Source organism: Mus musculus, chromosome 1 (genome assembly GCF_000001635.26).
Source record: "Mus musculus strain C57BL/6J chromosome 1, GRCm38.p6 C57BL/6J".
Taxonomy (NCBI): Eukaryota; Metazoa; Chordata; class Mammalia; order Rodentia; family Muridae; genus Mus; species Mus musculus.
The window spans coordinates 135,189,635-135,202,373 of NC_000067.6; the positions used below are offsets into that span (position 1 = coordinate 135,189,635).

General features: G+C 47.7%; 1 long non-coding RNA gene across 1 annotated transcript; it reads right to left on the minus strand.

The window, feature by feature from the left end:
* Positions 1 to 959: 959 nt before the first annotated feature.
* Gm41955 lies at positions 960 to 12,442 on the minus strand. Its single transcript, XR_001779868.1, has 3 exons — positions 12,373 to 12,442; positions 2,639 to 3,094; positions 960 to 1,635 (listed from the first exon to the last, which is right to left on the minus strand). It is a non-coding gene; the product is annotated as a predicted gene, 41955 (long non-coding RNA).
* Between the last annotated feature and the right edge of the window lie 297 nt (positions 12,443 to 12,739).

The following is a 12,739-nucleotide window of genomic DNA, read 5'->3' on the forward strand; positions in this document are numbered from 1 at the left end:
TATGTATATATACCTGTATGCTTGTGTGTGTATGAGTATGTGTGTGTATGTGTGGTAATGTTTATGTATGTAAATGAGTATATGTGTATGTGGTATGTGTATGTGTGTGAGAGAGTCTGTATGTGTATGTGTGTAAGAGAGTATTTATATGTATATGTGTGAGTGTGTGTGTGTCTTACACGCGTTCACGCGACCGGCCAGGAAGAACGCAGCAAACCGGAATCTTCTGCGGCAAAAGCTTTATTGCTTACTTATCAGGAGCCAGAGAGCAAGAGAGCCAGAGCTCTATTGCTTACATCTTCAGGAGCCAGAGCGCAAGAGTGCAAGAGCCTTATTGCTTACATCTTTAGGAGCAAGAAGCAAGAGCCAGAGCAAGAGAGAGAATGGCGAAAACCCGTCCCTTTTTAAGGAGAATTATTCTCCGCCTAGGACGTATTACTCCCTGATTGGCTGCAGCCCATCGGCCGAGTTGTCACGGGGAAGGCAGAGCACATGGGGTGGAAAACTACCCTTGGCACATGCGCAGATTATTTGTTTACCACTTAGAACACAGGATGTCAGCGCCATCTTGCAACGGCGAATGTGAGGGCGGCTTCCTACATGTGTGAATGAGTCTGTGTGTATGTGGTACATGTATATATGTATGTATGTATGTATGTATATATGCGTTTATGAGTGAGTGTGTATGTGGTATGTGTATGAGAGAGTATTTGTACGTGTATGTGTGAGTGTATGTGTGTATGAGAGAGAATGTATGTGTATATGTAAGTGTGTATGTATGAGAGTGTGTTTATATGTATATTGTGAGTGTATGTATGTGTGTGCATTAGTCCATAGGTGTCCTAAGTACACCAGCCACTCTGAACTGCTGAGTCATCTCTCCAGCCACAAATAAAATTGTTTTTAAATTTTATTTATTTATTTTTATTTTGTACGTACAGTTGTTTTTTGTTTTCCTGCACATATGTCAGGGTACCATGTGAGTGCAGTGCCCATGGAGGATGGAGGGGGCGATGGATTCCCCGGAACTGAAGTTACAGAGATTGATAGCAGCGGGGAATGTGAATTCTGGGAACCAAATTCTGGTCTTCTCAGAGGCAGGTTGCTTCTGTGAGTTCAAGGTCAGCCTGGCCCACAGAATGAGTTCCAGGCATGACAGAGCTGCGTGGTGAGATCCTCTCAAAACCAAAACAAGAAAGTGACTGGAGAGATGGCTTGGATGTTAAACACACAGACTGTGTTCAGTGCTTGGCACCCATATGGCGATGGATCACAACTGTCTATAACACCAAAGGATCTGACCCTTTTCTGACCTCTGCAGGCACCAGGCACACACACACTGTGCACAGACATGCATTCGGGTAAAATACCTATATGCATAAAATTCAAAAAGGAAAGAAATGCTCCAAGACTTGATTGTGTGCGGAGCACAGGATTGTTGGCATGTGCCAAAACTCACTCAACACACGAGTGAATTTTAGAACATGGGAATGCCCCCATCCCCTCCCTCCGCCATGAAGCCACAGTGGATTAGTACCATACGGTGGGGAGAACGCGGTGGGAAGCCATGGGAACAGGCACAGGTAGGTGTTCTCTTTCACCTTCCGCTGAGAGGTGACTGGGGTCCTCAGGGGTCTACGAGCAGGAGGAGAGGCAAGTCAAACTGTGCTCATCCAGGAAGCAGGACTCCTGGCTTGATATCTATCCCTTGGCCTTCAAAAAGAATATCTGATGTGTTCACACGGGGGGTGGGGGGGGCGGGGGGGCGTTCTTTCCCTCTTCTCTCCTCTTCCTTTTTCCTCTTAGCAACAAGACCTCACAGTGCCATTTAGGCTGGCCTCTAACTCCTGGCTCATCCTTCTGCCTTGGCTCCCCAGGAGCTGGCCATACTACAAAAACATATCACAAGTTTTTGCATAAAGATGGCTTTTTCCCCAAGACAGGCTGCCCTGCCTTCAAATTTTTATACTCTCAACTCTCAGAGCCCTAGAGTGGCTTTTTTTTTTTTTTTTTTTTTTTTTTTTTTGGTTTTTCAAGACAGGGTTTCTCTGTGTAGCCCTGGCTGTCCTGGAACTCACTTTGTACACCAGGTTGGCCTCGAACTCAGAGATCCACCTGCCTCTGCCTCCCGAGTGCTGGGATTAAAGGTGTGCGCCACCACGCCCGGCTTAGAGTGGCTTTTTTTTTTTAACATTTATTTATTTATTTATTTATTTATTTATTTATTTATTTATTTATTTTTATTTATAAGCCTCAACTGACTTGGAACTCACTATGTAGACTAGACAGGCCTTTAATTTGAAGTGATTGCCTGCCTTTCTTTCTGTACTGCTTGGATTAGTGATGAATACCACCATACCCAGCCTAGCTATTTATTTGTGAATATAAGTGTGTCATGCATGTGGAGGTCACAGAACAATTTTTAGGAGTCAGTTCTCTGCTTCCACCATGTGGGTCCTGTGGATTGAGCTCAGATTGTCAGGCTTGGCAGCAAGTGCCTTTACCTGCTGAGCCATCTCGTCAGCCCAATAAAAATAAAACACACAGAGAGACTCACACACACACACCTACCTCTCCCTCTCCCTCTTTGTGTGACTGTTCCAGCAGAGGTCAGACAACCTCAGAAACGGGTTCTCACCTTCCACTTTATCTGAGACTCCTTCACCGCCATGGTGTGACATGTAGCAGGCATAGAACGCGTCTGAGGAGTCTCCTGTCCGCACAGCTCAGATGGCTGAGAGCAGAGACCACAGGTAGATGTGCTGCTGCATCTGGCTCCAGGAAGCTGCTGGAGATCTGATCTCATGCTTACATAGAAAGATCTTGGCCACTCAAGATATTTCAATGGGGGGTGGGGGGGTGGGGGAAGAAAAGTCTGGGAAGTTGGATAGCCCTGGTAGGTTGGGAAGTTGGGGAGCACTGGCAGGCTGGGTTGGCTGAGAGGATGCTCAGGCCAGCAAACCTGTGGCAATGGCTAAGCTCCTCTTCCTGGGTTCAAGTCTCAGCAGGCACATGAAGGCTCACAACTCCCAGGAACTTCATTTCCAGGGGATCCAATATCTTCTTGTGGCTTTTGTGGACACCAGGCAAAACACTCATACACATAAAATAAAAGTAAATAATTTTAAAAAGAAGGTTAAAGAACAATCCAAGAAGTGTCTTGAAATCAACCTTGGCCTCTACACACACATGAGTACACATGCACACATACATATGTTCATACACATGTGAACATGCACACATACACACACATACCATGCACACAAATGCATTATCTATAAAACCTCAGCGTTTGGGAGATGGCCTCAGGATGATCAATAATTCAAGGTTATCCTCAGCTCCACAGCAAGTTCAGACCGACTAATGTTAGACTGAGTCTTGAGAGACCCTGCCTCAAAAAAATTGAAACATCCAGGTGTGGAGTACACCTTAAGCCTAATACTCAGGAGGTAGAGGCAGGCAGATCTCTGAATTTGAGGTCAGCTTGGTCTGCAGGGGGAATTCCAGGACAGCCAGAGCTACCCTGTCTCAAGAAACAAAAATTTTAAAAATCAAAACCACAGCCGGGCAGTGGTGGCACACGCCTTTAATCCCAGCACTTGGGAGGCAGAGGCAGGCAGATCTCTGAGTTCGAGGCCAGCCTGGTCTACAAAGTGAGTTCCAGGACAGCCAGGGCTACACAGAGAAACCCTGTCTCGAAAAACCAAAAAAACAAAACAAAACAAAACAAAACCACATTAAAAAATCAAAAGAACATAAGAATTGTCTTTCTTGCTATTTTAGATGTAAATTAAAATAAGTGCACTTATCTGGAGGTATGTATGGCCCAAGGAATGCTTTCAGTAAATAGCAGCTGTTACTGGTTTACTGTTATTGTAATTAGATCTCCTACAGGATGGGCAGGGAGACTTTGATGCAGAGATAATAAAGTCAGGACCTGGGTTGAGAAACCTCAGGTTACAGCCCAAGTCCTCCAGCTTCTCCTTCACCCTCGCAGCCTCTGCAACTTACTCTGGGCTTACAGCTCCCTGAGTGCTCAACTTCCCTCAAATTAGGGCGCAGAAAATAGAGGCATCTATCTCAAAGACAGGAAGCAAAGACTGCTGGAGTCCAGTTGCTGAGGGTAGTCCTAAGGTTTTGGCCCACTGAACTCCCTGCCTGTAGGGATAACTGTAAGCTGGAACACTGACTACATGGCCAGCAGAAATGGAACAGGAAGCCCTGAACTGGCCAGCACCAGGGTGATAAGCTGAAGGGTGCTTGCCCACAAGAACCAAGGTCGGCTATGGCCTGTGTGTGGCACTTCTCCTGCTCTTCCCTCCTACTCTCCTATTGCTGGTCCTTTTGCCTTGCCCAGAAAGCGTATTCCTGGAATTCTGTGCTACCCCACCTCTCCATCCTTCATGATGGTCTTCTTAGATCACCTTTCTACCTTTCTGAGAGCTCTCTGAAAAGGGATGTAACAAAGTGTAGAACACTGGAGCTGGGTTCTGAGGTACACACCTGAAATCAAAACACTTGGAAGACTGAGGCAGGAAGATCACACATTTAAGGCCAGCTGGGCAAACAGTAAATACATTTGTTCAGTGTTGGACTCTGGGTGTAGCTCAGTCGATCGAGCTCTGGCTTCTGTTTCCAAAACCACACAAGACTGGGCAGGGTGGCTCAGGCCTGTAATCTCAGCGCCATTCCAGTACTGGGGAGGTAGAGGCAGGAGGATCAGAGGTTCAAGGCCAGCCTGGGATAAGTGAAACTGTAGCCTCCCCCAGCCTGAAGCGGGCTGGTACAAACCTTGTTACTGAGGTGGGCCCACCTGCGGTGCAGCTTTCTGACTTGGCTGGCTTCTTTTGAAGTGACAACTGCCCTGAGATTCTGCCACCTGCCAAGAGTCTGAACCTGTCTTCCTGAGAGATTCCTGAATAAACTGCCAGCCTGGCAGCCTGGAATGACTCCAGGCACCAAGAGTGGAACTGGCGACTTACTGCTAACGGCTCTGGCGGACTAGTGCTAACAATGTGGCAACAAAACATCAAGAAGCCTGGCATGGCAGGGGATGGGCTTCCCCCCTTTATAAGCACAGACTGCTAGTAAACATTGAGCCTTGAACAGGGAATCATCTTGGCTCCATTATTTCTCTGGATCTTTCAGCCCCAGCCTGCCTCCCAGGTGTACCCAGTCCTTGTAAGCGGCAGGCCGGCTTGCTACATGAAATAATTTATCAAAAACGTTTAAAGCCGGGCGTGGTGGCACATGCCTTTAATCCCAGCACCTGGGAGGCAGAGGCAAGTGGATTTCTGATTTCGAGGCCAGCCTAGTCTACAAAGTGAGTTCCAGGACAGCCTGGGCTATACAGAGAAACCCTGTCTCAAAAAACAAAACAAAACAAAACAAAACAAAACAAAACAAAAAAAAAAAAAAAAGCCGGGCGTGGTGGCGCACGCCTCTTTAATCCCAGCACTCGGGAAGCAAAGGCAGGCGGATTTCTGAGTTCGAGGCCAGCCTGGTCTACAAAGTGAATTTAAAAACTGTTTAAAATTTTTTAAGGCCAGATGAAGTGGTATTTGTCTTGAACACCATCACTGCAGAGGCAGAAGCAGTTGGATCTCTAAGAGTTGGAGCCAGACTGGTCTACACAGCTAGCCAGGGTTACATGGTGAGACCTTGTTTCAAAATTATAACAACAACAATAACAATAATGTATATACACAAGTAATACACACATTTCATATGTGTACATGTACACACGTGAGCACACACAGTTCTCTATTCCCTTTTTTTTTTTTTTTTGATTTTGGTTTTTCCAGACAGGGTTTCTCTGTGCAGCCCTGGATATCCTGGAACTCACTCTGTAGACCAGGCTGGCCTCGAACTCAGAAATCTGCCTGCCTCTGCCTCCCAAGTGCTGGGATTAAAGGCTCTATTCCCTTTCGTGCCTATCTTTCTCCATTGACTGCTTTTTTTTCCTTATCTCTCATCCCCTCCTTCCCAGTGATGGCTTCCACCTAATCCTTCAGTCAAGTCAGGAGAGACCTGAGTTTCTCCCTTGATGCGGGCAGATGAATGAGATGCCCGCTCAACCCAAGAGGCTGCTGCCAAGTGGTACAGCAGAGCTGGCCCTGCCACTTTGTCCCTTCCCGGTCAGTCTGGTTGTGGACATCTGTTTCTTTAACTGCCGATTTGTTGTGGTGGTTAATTAGCACTTATCTGGATGTCAGGCCCCTGAGGGGACACCCTGGAGCAGTCCTTATAACAGTCATCTCCTTCAGCTGGGCTTACAGTCTGAGAAAAAGAGACCAATCCTTCAGTCTTAATGTCCCCCAGCCCTGGCCTTCACCTGCGGGGCCTGGGTACCAGCCCCTTGTGCCTCTTAAGCCCTCTTGCAAGCCAGGAGCGCAAGCAGCCTGCTGCAGCTGGCCTGAACAGGACTGGACTGGGAACATCTCCAACCCCCCAGAATGGCCCAGTGTCAGTTTCAGGCCCTCATGGGGCAGGAGGAGGCTGAGGGTGGGGCTGCCAAAGTCAACAAAGCCTGTTTCCATGCGCAAGGACCTGTTTGGCACCTGCGATCCTGTTTTCCAGCCCATGAGCCTTCTCCCTGGGGTCAGCTGGAGGTCCCCTCCCTCTCGTCCCCAACTCCAAAGCTTCTCCTTCTTCATCATGAGGTCTGCTCAACTGTCCTACAGACCCAGAGACCTGTGACACACTCCAGCGTGAGCCCCATTGCCTCTAGAGCAGTGGCTCTCAGCCTTCCTAATGCTGGGGCCCTTTAATACAGTTCCTCATGTTGTGGTGAGCCCAACCATAAGCTTATTTTTGTTGCTATTTCATAACTAATTTTGCTACTGTTATGAATTATAATGTAAATCTGTGTTGTCCCAGGTCTTAGGCGACTCTTGGGAAAGGGTTGTTCAACCCCCAAAGGAGTCATGACTTCTACATTCTTGTACCAAACATCTCTCATAGTCTACAGATCAGACCCACAGTCTAGGGCTATTTGCATGAGCTTATTTATTTGTTTTTAATTCTTTTAAGATTTGCTTATTTTATGTGTGTGAGCGTTTTGGCTGCATGTGTATGTGCCTGTGTATAGTTCTAAGCTGCAACCGGGTGGATACCGGGGACTGACCAAGTCCTCAGCAAGAATGACAAGGGTTCCTAACTGCTGAGCCATCTCACCAGCCCCCATTTACATGACTTGATCTTCATCTCCTACGCTAGCATGGCCATAGCTTCTGTCCAGCTAAAGAACTCTATTTTATCTGAGGAACTTCTCCAAAGACCAATCGTCAATGGAGGCATCCAGGTCTTACTATGTAGCTGTAGCTGGCTTGGAACTCATTATGTAGATCTGGCTGGCCTCAAACTCTCTGAGGTCTCCCTGACTCTCCCCTCTCAAATGAATGCTGGGCTTAAAAGCATGTACCCTAGGCCTGGCTTTTCCTACCAGTTATTGAATCTCTGGCAGTTTTGGTTTTGGTTTTGGTTTGTCTTGTTTTTTGAGATAAGGTTTCTCAGTGAGGACGTGGCTGTCCTGGAATTCACTCTGTAGACCAGGCTGGACTTGAAGTGAGAGATCTACCCTCTTGCCTCTGCCTCCTGAGGGCTGAGATTAAAGGCAAGGCGGGAATCACTGGTGTTTTGATCTGTTACTTAGTGATTTATACCTGGTCTCATTCTTCAAAGCCCCCTCCCTCCCTCTCAATGAAAGGCCTTTTTATATTTATTTATTTTTTGCATGTGACTTTTCCCCTAGACTAAGAATTTAAGTCTTCATGCATATTAGACAAATTCTCTACTACTGAGCCCCAACCCTTAATTATTCTTCCTTATTTTTAATTAAAAAATACTTATATGTGCTGGGCGCGGTGGCGCACGCCTTTAATCCCAGCACTCGGGAGGCAGAGGCAGGCAGATTTCTGAGTTCGAGGCCAGCCTGGTCTACAGAGTGAGTTCCAGGACAGCCAGGGCTACACAGAGAAACCCTGTCTCAAAAAACAAAAAAAACAAAAACAAAAACAAAAAACGTATATGCATAGCATGTATGCCTACATGCATGTGCAGGTGCCCTCTGAGGCCAGAAGAAGGGTAGAATCCTCTGGAACTAGATTTATGAGCTGCCCAGTGTAGGTGCCGGGAACTACATCGAGTCCTCTGCAAGAACAACAAATGCTCTTAACCACTGGGCCATCCCATCAGCTTCTATTTCTTTGTTTCTGAGAGTCCATCTGCCCTACACTGACTTCAAGCTCTGCGTAGCTGAGCATGGACTTGAACTGATACTCCTACCTTCACGTCCCAGAGCTACAGCAGCACTCTAGTCTTAGTCCTGCGAAGGATGGTACCCAAGGCTTTGCGCTTGCTAGGCTTGCTCTCTACCAACAAAGGCACAGTTCCAGCCCTGGAGCCATGTTTATTCATTTTGTTAGTCAATTTATTATTTATTTACTTAAATTTAGAAACAAGGCCCCACTATGTAACCCAGCCTTGATTTACCATCCCCCTGACTTAGCCTCCCGGATATTAAGATTACAGATGCCACCCCTAAAATATCTTCAACCTAAACTCCCAGTTGCCAATACTACGGAGGTGGCTATCTCCCTTCAAGATGAGTACTAAGCTGGGCTAGATACTATCACTGAGTTGATAGTAAATATATGTGAAGCTGACGTTCAACAGTGTTTTGGTTTTTTTTTTTTTTTTTTTTTTTTTTTAATCTCCCCATCACATAAGCTGTTTTGGTTTCTGCAGGGGCAACTTTAGTAAGTTCCCAAGCCCAGCCTTGGTTCTCCTGACTCCCCCAGGGTCAAACCAGACTCCCTGGCTCACAACTGCCTCTGTCAGGGAAGAAGCCTCCGGCCACCCTCAAGCCTCCTCCTAGTCAATGCCTGCAGTCGCAGAGTGAAGAAAGAAAGCATTGATTTAACTAACAAATGCACTCAGGGTGTAGCAAGCTTGGGTACAAGTGCCACCAATCCACAGGCCTCTCCCTTGCTCAGGGAAGGACAGCAAAGCTCTTGCCGCTGCAATAGGCTGATTTGCTTGGCAAAGTCTGAGGGTGTTGTGTGGTTATATCCAGGTAAGTTGTACAGCAGCTGCAGATGGGCAAAGACAGCGCCAAGCAGGCTGCTGGTCCAAATACAGCTGTGGCTATCTCCCCACCGAGCATCCTTCTTTATTAGTCCAGATTCTCTCTCTACCCTGATACCAGTTTGCTTGCTCAGGTGTTGATACCTGGCAAAGAGGAGCCAGCCCTTCCCCAACATCAGTCTAACAGGGATAAAGATTACGGGTTTTTTGTTTGTTTTGTTTTGTTTCCGAGACAGGTCTCAAGGTGTAGCTCTGGCTGTTCTGGAACTTGGTATGACCAAGTATATCCTGAGTTCAAGGCTAAAGCAATTCAGCAGGGAGCCCCGCCTCCTCTGAGCTTGGGCTTGCTCCTTGGGCGGAGCATAAGACGTCCCTAAAGGCCTTTGCCCTTCTCCCCCACGCTTGGCGGGAGCCTTGGTTGCCTCGCCCCAGCACGGCCCTACTTCATCACCCCTCCTCCTTGCCCTGGGCGCGGTTGTCCTACCTCCCCCAGGAGGCTCCTGGGGCGCGGGTCCCAGGTCTGTACAAAGAGTCCTTTGTCTGGGCTGGGAGCAATTGTTCTCCCCTTTATGGAAACAAGGGCTGGGTCTTATAATCAAGCTTTCAGAGGCTGGATCAAAGGGCACTGTAGCTTGGGGTGTCGGGATTACGGAGCTGTCCTCAGGGAACTGCTGACAGCCTGTCATCCGTCTCTAATCCTCGTACCCTTTTTTTCGTGGGCTGAACCTGTGTGAGCCTTGGGGTGCAAGGAAGCTGGGGGAGACCGGCTCTCTCCTCCTGCTGGCTCTCAGGGCTCAGGTTACAGCCCCTGCCAGCAGGGCACTGGGTGTGAACGTGCAGAGAGGCACTACCTGGTGAGAAAGGGTGGTGACTGATTTGGCTCAAAGCCACCAGATCTCCCAGATCCTCTGTCAACGTGAGTGGAGGTGGGAGCGCATGCCCTCAGATTCACAGAGGCCTCCCTCCTCCCATCTGGGCGTGGCTTCCTCTCTGTGGAGATACCAGGGCCTGGTCCCCTGCTCTGCCCACAGCTTCCCCTCATTCTGCCTGTGGTTCCCTGGACCTATCTCTCTTTTTCCACCTCTCCACCTACTTTAAGGTCCTTCCCACCACCCTTGCATCTCTTATTTTGCAACAAGTGGTGGGCCTTTCATCCACGGGGACCTTGCCTTCTCCATCACACATGTGCACCCCTGGGTCCCCAAGACAACAGCTTGCAAGTTCTAGACACAAGTTCTTTGTCTTTACAAAGAAATCTGTTTTAAAACTCAAGGAAAGCAAGACCAGGGCTCGGTGGTTAAGAGATACTGCTCTTGCAGAGTACCTGAGTTCAGTCCTCAGTACCCACACTGGGTGACTCACAACCCAAGCTCCCTGTGCCACCTCTTGCCTTCCATGTACATGCACCCACACACAGATGTGCACACATAGTCACATAATTAAGAAGAATACAAATTTTTTTTTTTTTTTTTGGTTTTTTCGAGACAGGGTATCTCTTTATAGCCCTGGCTGTCCTAGAACTCACTCTGTAGACCAGGCTGGCCTCGAATTCAGAAATCCACCTGCCTCTGCCTCCTGATTGCTGAGATTAAAGGCGTGCGCCACCATGCCTGGCTGAAGAATACAAATCTTGAAGAAAAAAAAAACCCACCCCAAGTCTTAAGTCACCCGTGAGCCCCCCCTTACCCCCCCAAACAAACAGATAGACAAACAAATAAACAACCCAGACTCTCCCCAAGGCTGGTGACTCAGGCAGCACCAAAAAACCAGAGCTAAAGAGGCCTTCGGAGGCAGTTCAGAGGCCTGTGACACCCCTCCCCCAATGCCATGCAAAGGGTTTTATACCTAACCGTTGTTCTAGGAGCTACTCACTGGTTTTGTTAGGAATTTCAAAACAATTTACATGTCACTGGTCATGTACCAACTTGGCAAGTTTAAAGGCACAACCGAGGCTAGAGGTTGACTCCCGGGGTCATGAATTTGGATCCCTTCCCCAACTTGTCTCCTGGCCAAAGTCATAAAAGTCATAAAGGTTTGTGACTTTTGGAGAGTGTGGGGGAGAGGTCTGGATTAATTAGCATGTCTGGGAAGTGGTCCTTTCCTGAGAAGCTAAGAGTCAAACAGAGGAAGACTAAAGGACATGAATAAAGGTGGGGACCCAAGCAATGGCAGCTAACATCCAAGACTTGGCTGCCACAGCACTCTAGAAAGCTTTGGAAGGAGGAGACTTTGAGGGCCTCGCTGCCATGCTTCAGTCAGGCTGTCTGTGGCCATGTGAGGATCAAACCGGTCGAAGGCCTATTTGCACACCAGACTGCCCGAATTAACTCACTTGGTGTGTCTTCCAGTCTTGTCCCCAAGAACTTTAGTGTGCCTGGGCAGCATGAGTTAGTTTCCTGATACCAACCCAGCTCCCTTCTCCTCAACCCCATTTCCAGCTTTGCCCAAGGTATGTGTGGGAATGTCCTGCTGGAAAGAACAAAATTCGAGGCTTCTGCATGTCCTCTTCTTCACGGTGCAGTCAGAGTTTCAGCCATCCCTGATTTGCCATCGGCAATGGAAAGTCCACAGCGCTTCATTGCCTGCACCCTACCCCTCTGCAGAAGCCATCCCCCTGACATTCTGCACTGTTTCAGCTGTGTACTGTGTCCCCTTGCTGTTCCTCACACAAACCCCCTCCCTACTCAACTGGGATGTCCTTGTCCCCAAGAGCATTCCTAGCTGACCCCTCAAATGTGGCCTTAAGCCAGAGTCCTGCATTGAACCTACATGAGAGCCACATGCATCCTTACTCTCTCCCCATTCCCTTTCTACGTCATATCTGCTCATGTCAGGCTTTCTGTGGACTGGTTAATTAGATTTGAATCATCATTCTCTGCAGGTAGAATATTAGCTCCGCAAACATGGGATATTTGTCTCTTTCTTTTTCTTCTTTCCTTCCTTCCTTCCTTCCTTCCTTCCTTCCTTCCTTCCTTCCTTCCTTCCTTCCTTCCTTCCTTTCTTTCTTTCTTTCTTTCTTTCTTTCTTTCTTTCTTTCTTTCTTTCTTTCTTTCTTTCTTTCTTTCTTTCTTTCTTTCTTTCTTTCTTTCTTTCTTTTCCGAGATAGTGTTTCTCTGTGTAGCTCTGGCTGCCCTGGAACTCACTCTGTAGACCAGGCTGGCCTAGAACTAAGAAATCCACCTGCCTCTGCCTCCCGAGTGCTGGGTTTAAAGGTTTGTGACGCCACTGCCCGGCAATAACTATTTTTGAAAGGCTATAGAAAAGTGATTTTTAAAAAATATTTACCATGCTGGTAACTGATGTCCAAGGCCTTGGATATGCTTGGCAAGTGTACCCAAGAGCGACATCTCCAGCCTAGGAAAGGGGATATTAAATAAACCATGTGACCACAGTTTTTCCACATGATACATTGGAGGCAAGCAGGTAAGATTTCATTGGTGAGATTCTGAATGATAAGATCCCATTAATCTCTGGAGTGGTGAGCTCTGGTATGGAAGGAAGGGGATGCTAAGAGGACCCTACTAAAGTCCTCTCCAGGACTGAGAATTCTCTACAATGACAAGGAGAAAAGGTAACGCCTCCACCAATACCAGCCACCCCTGCTGCCACGGAGCCAAAGACCTAGGTGGCTCTGAGTTCATCTTCAGTCCCC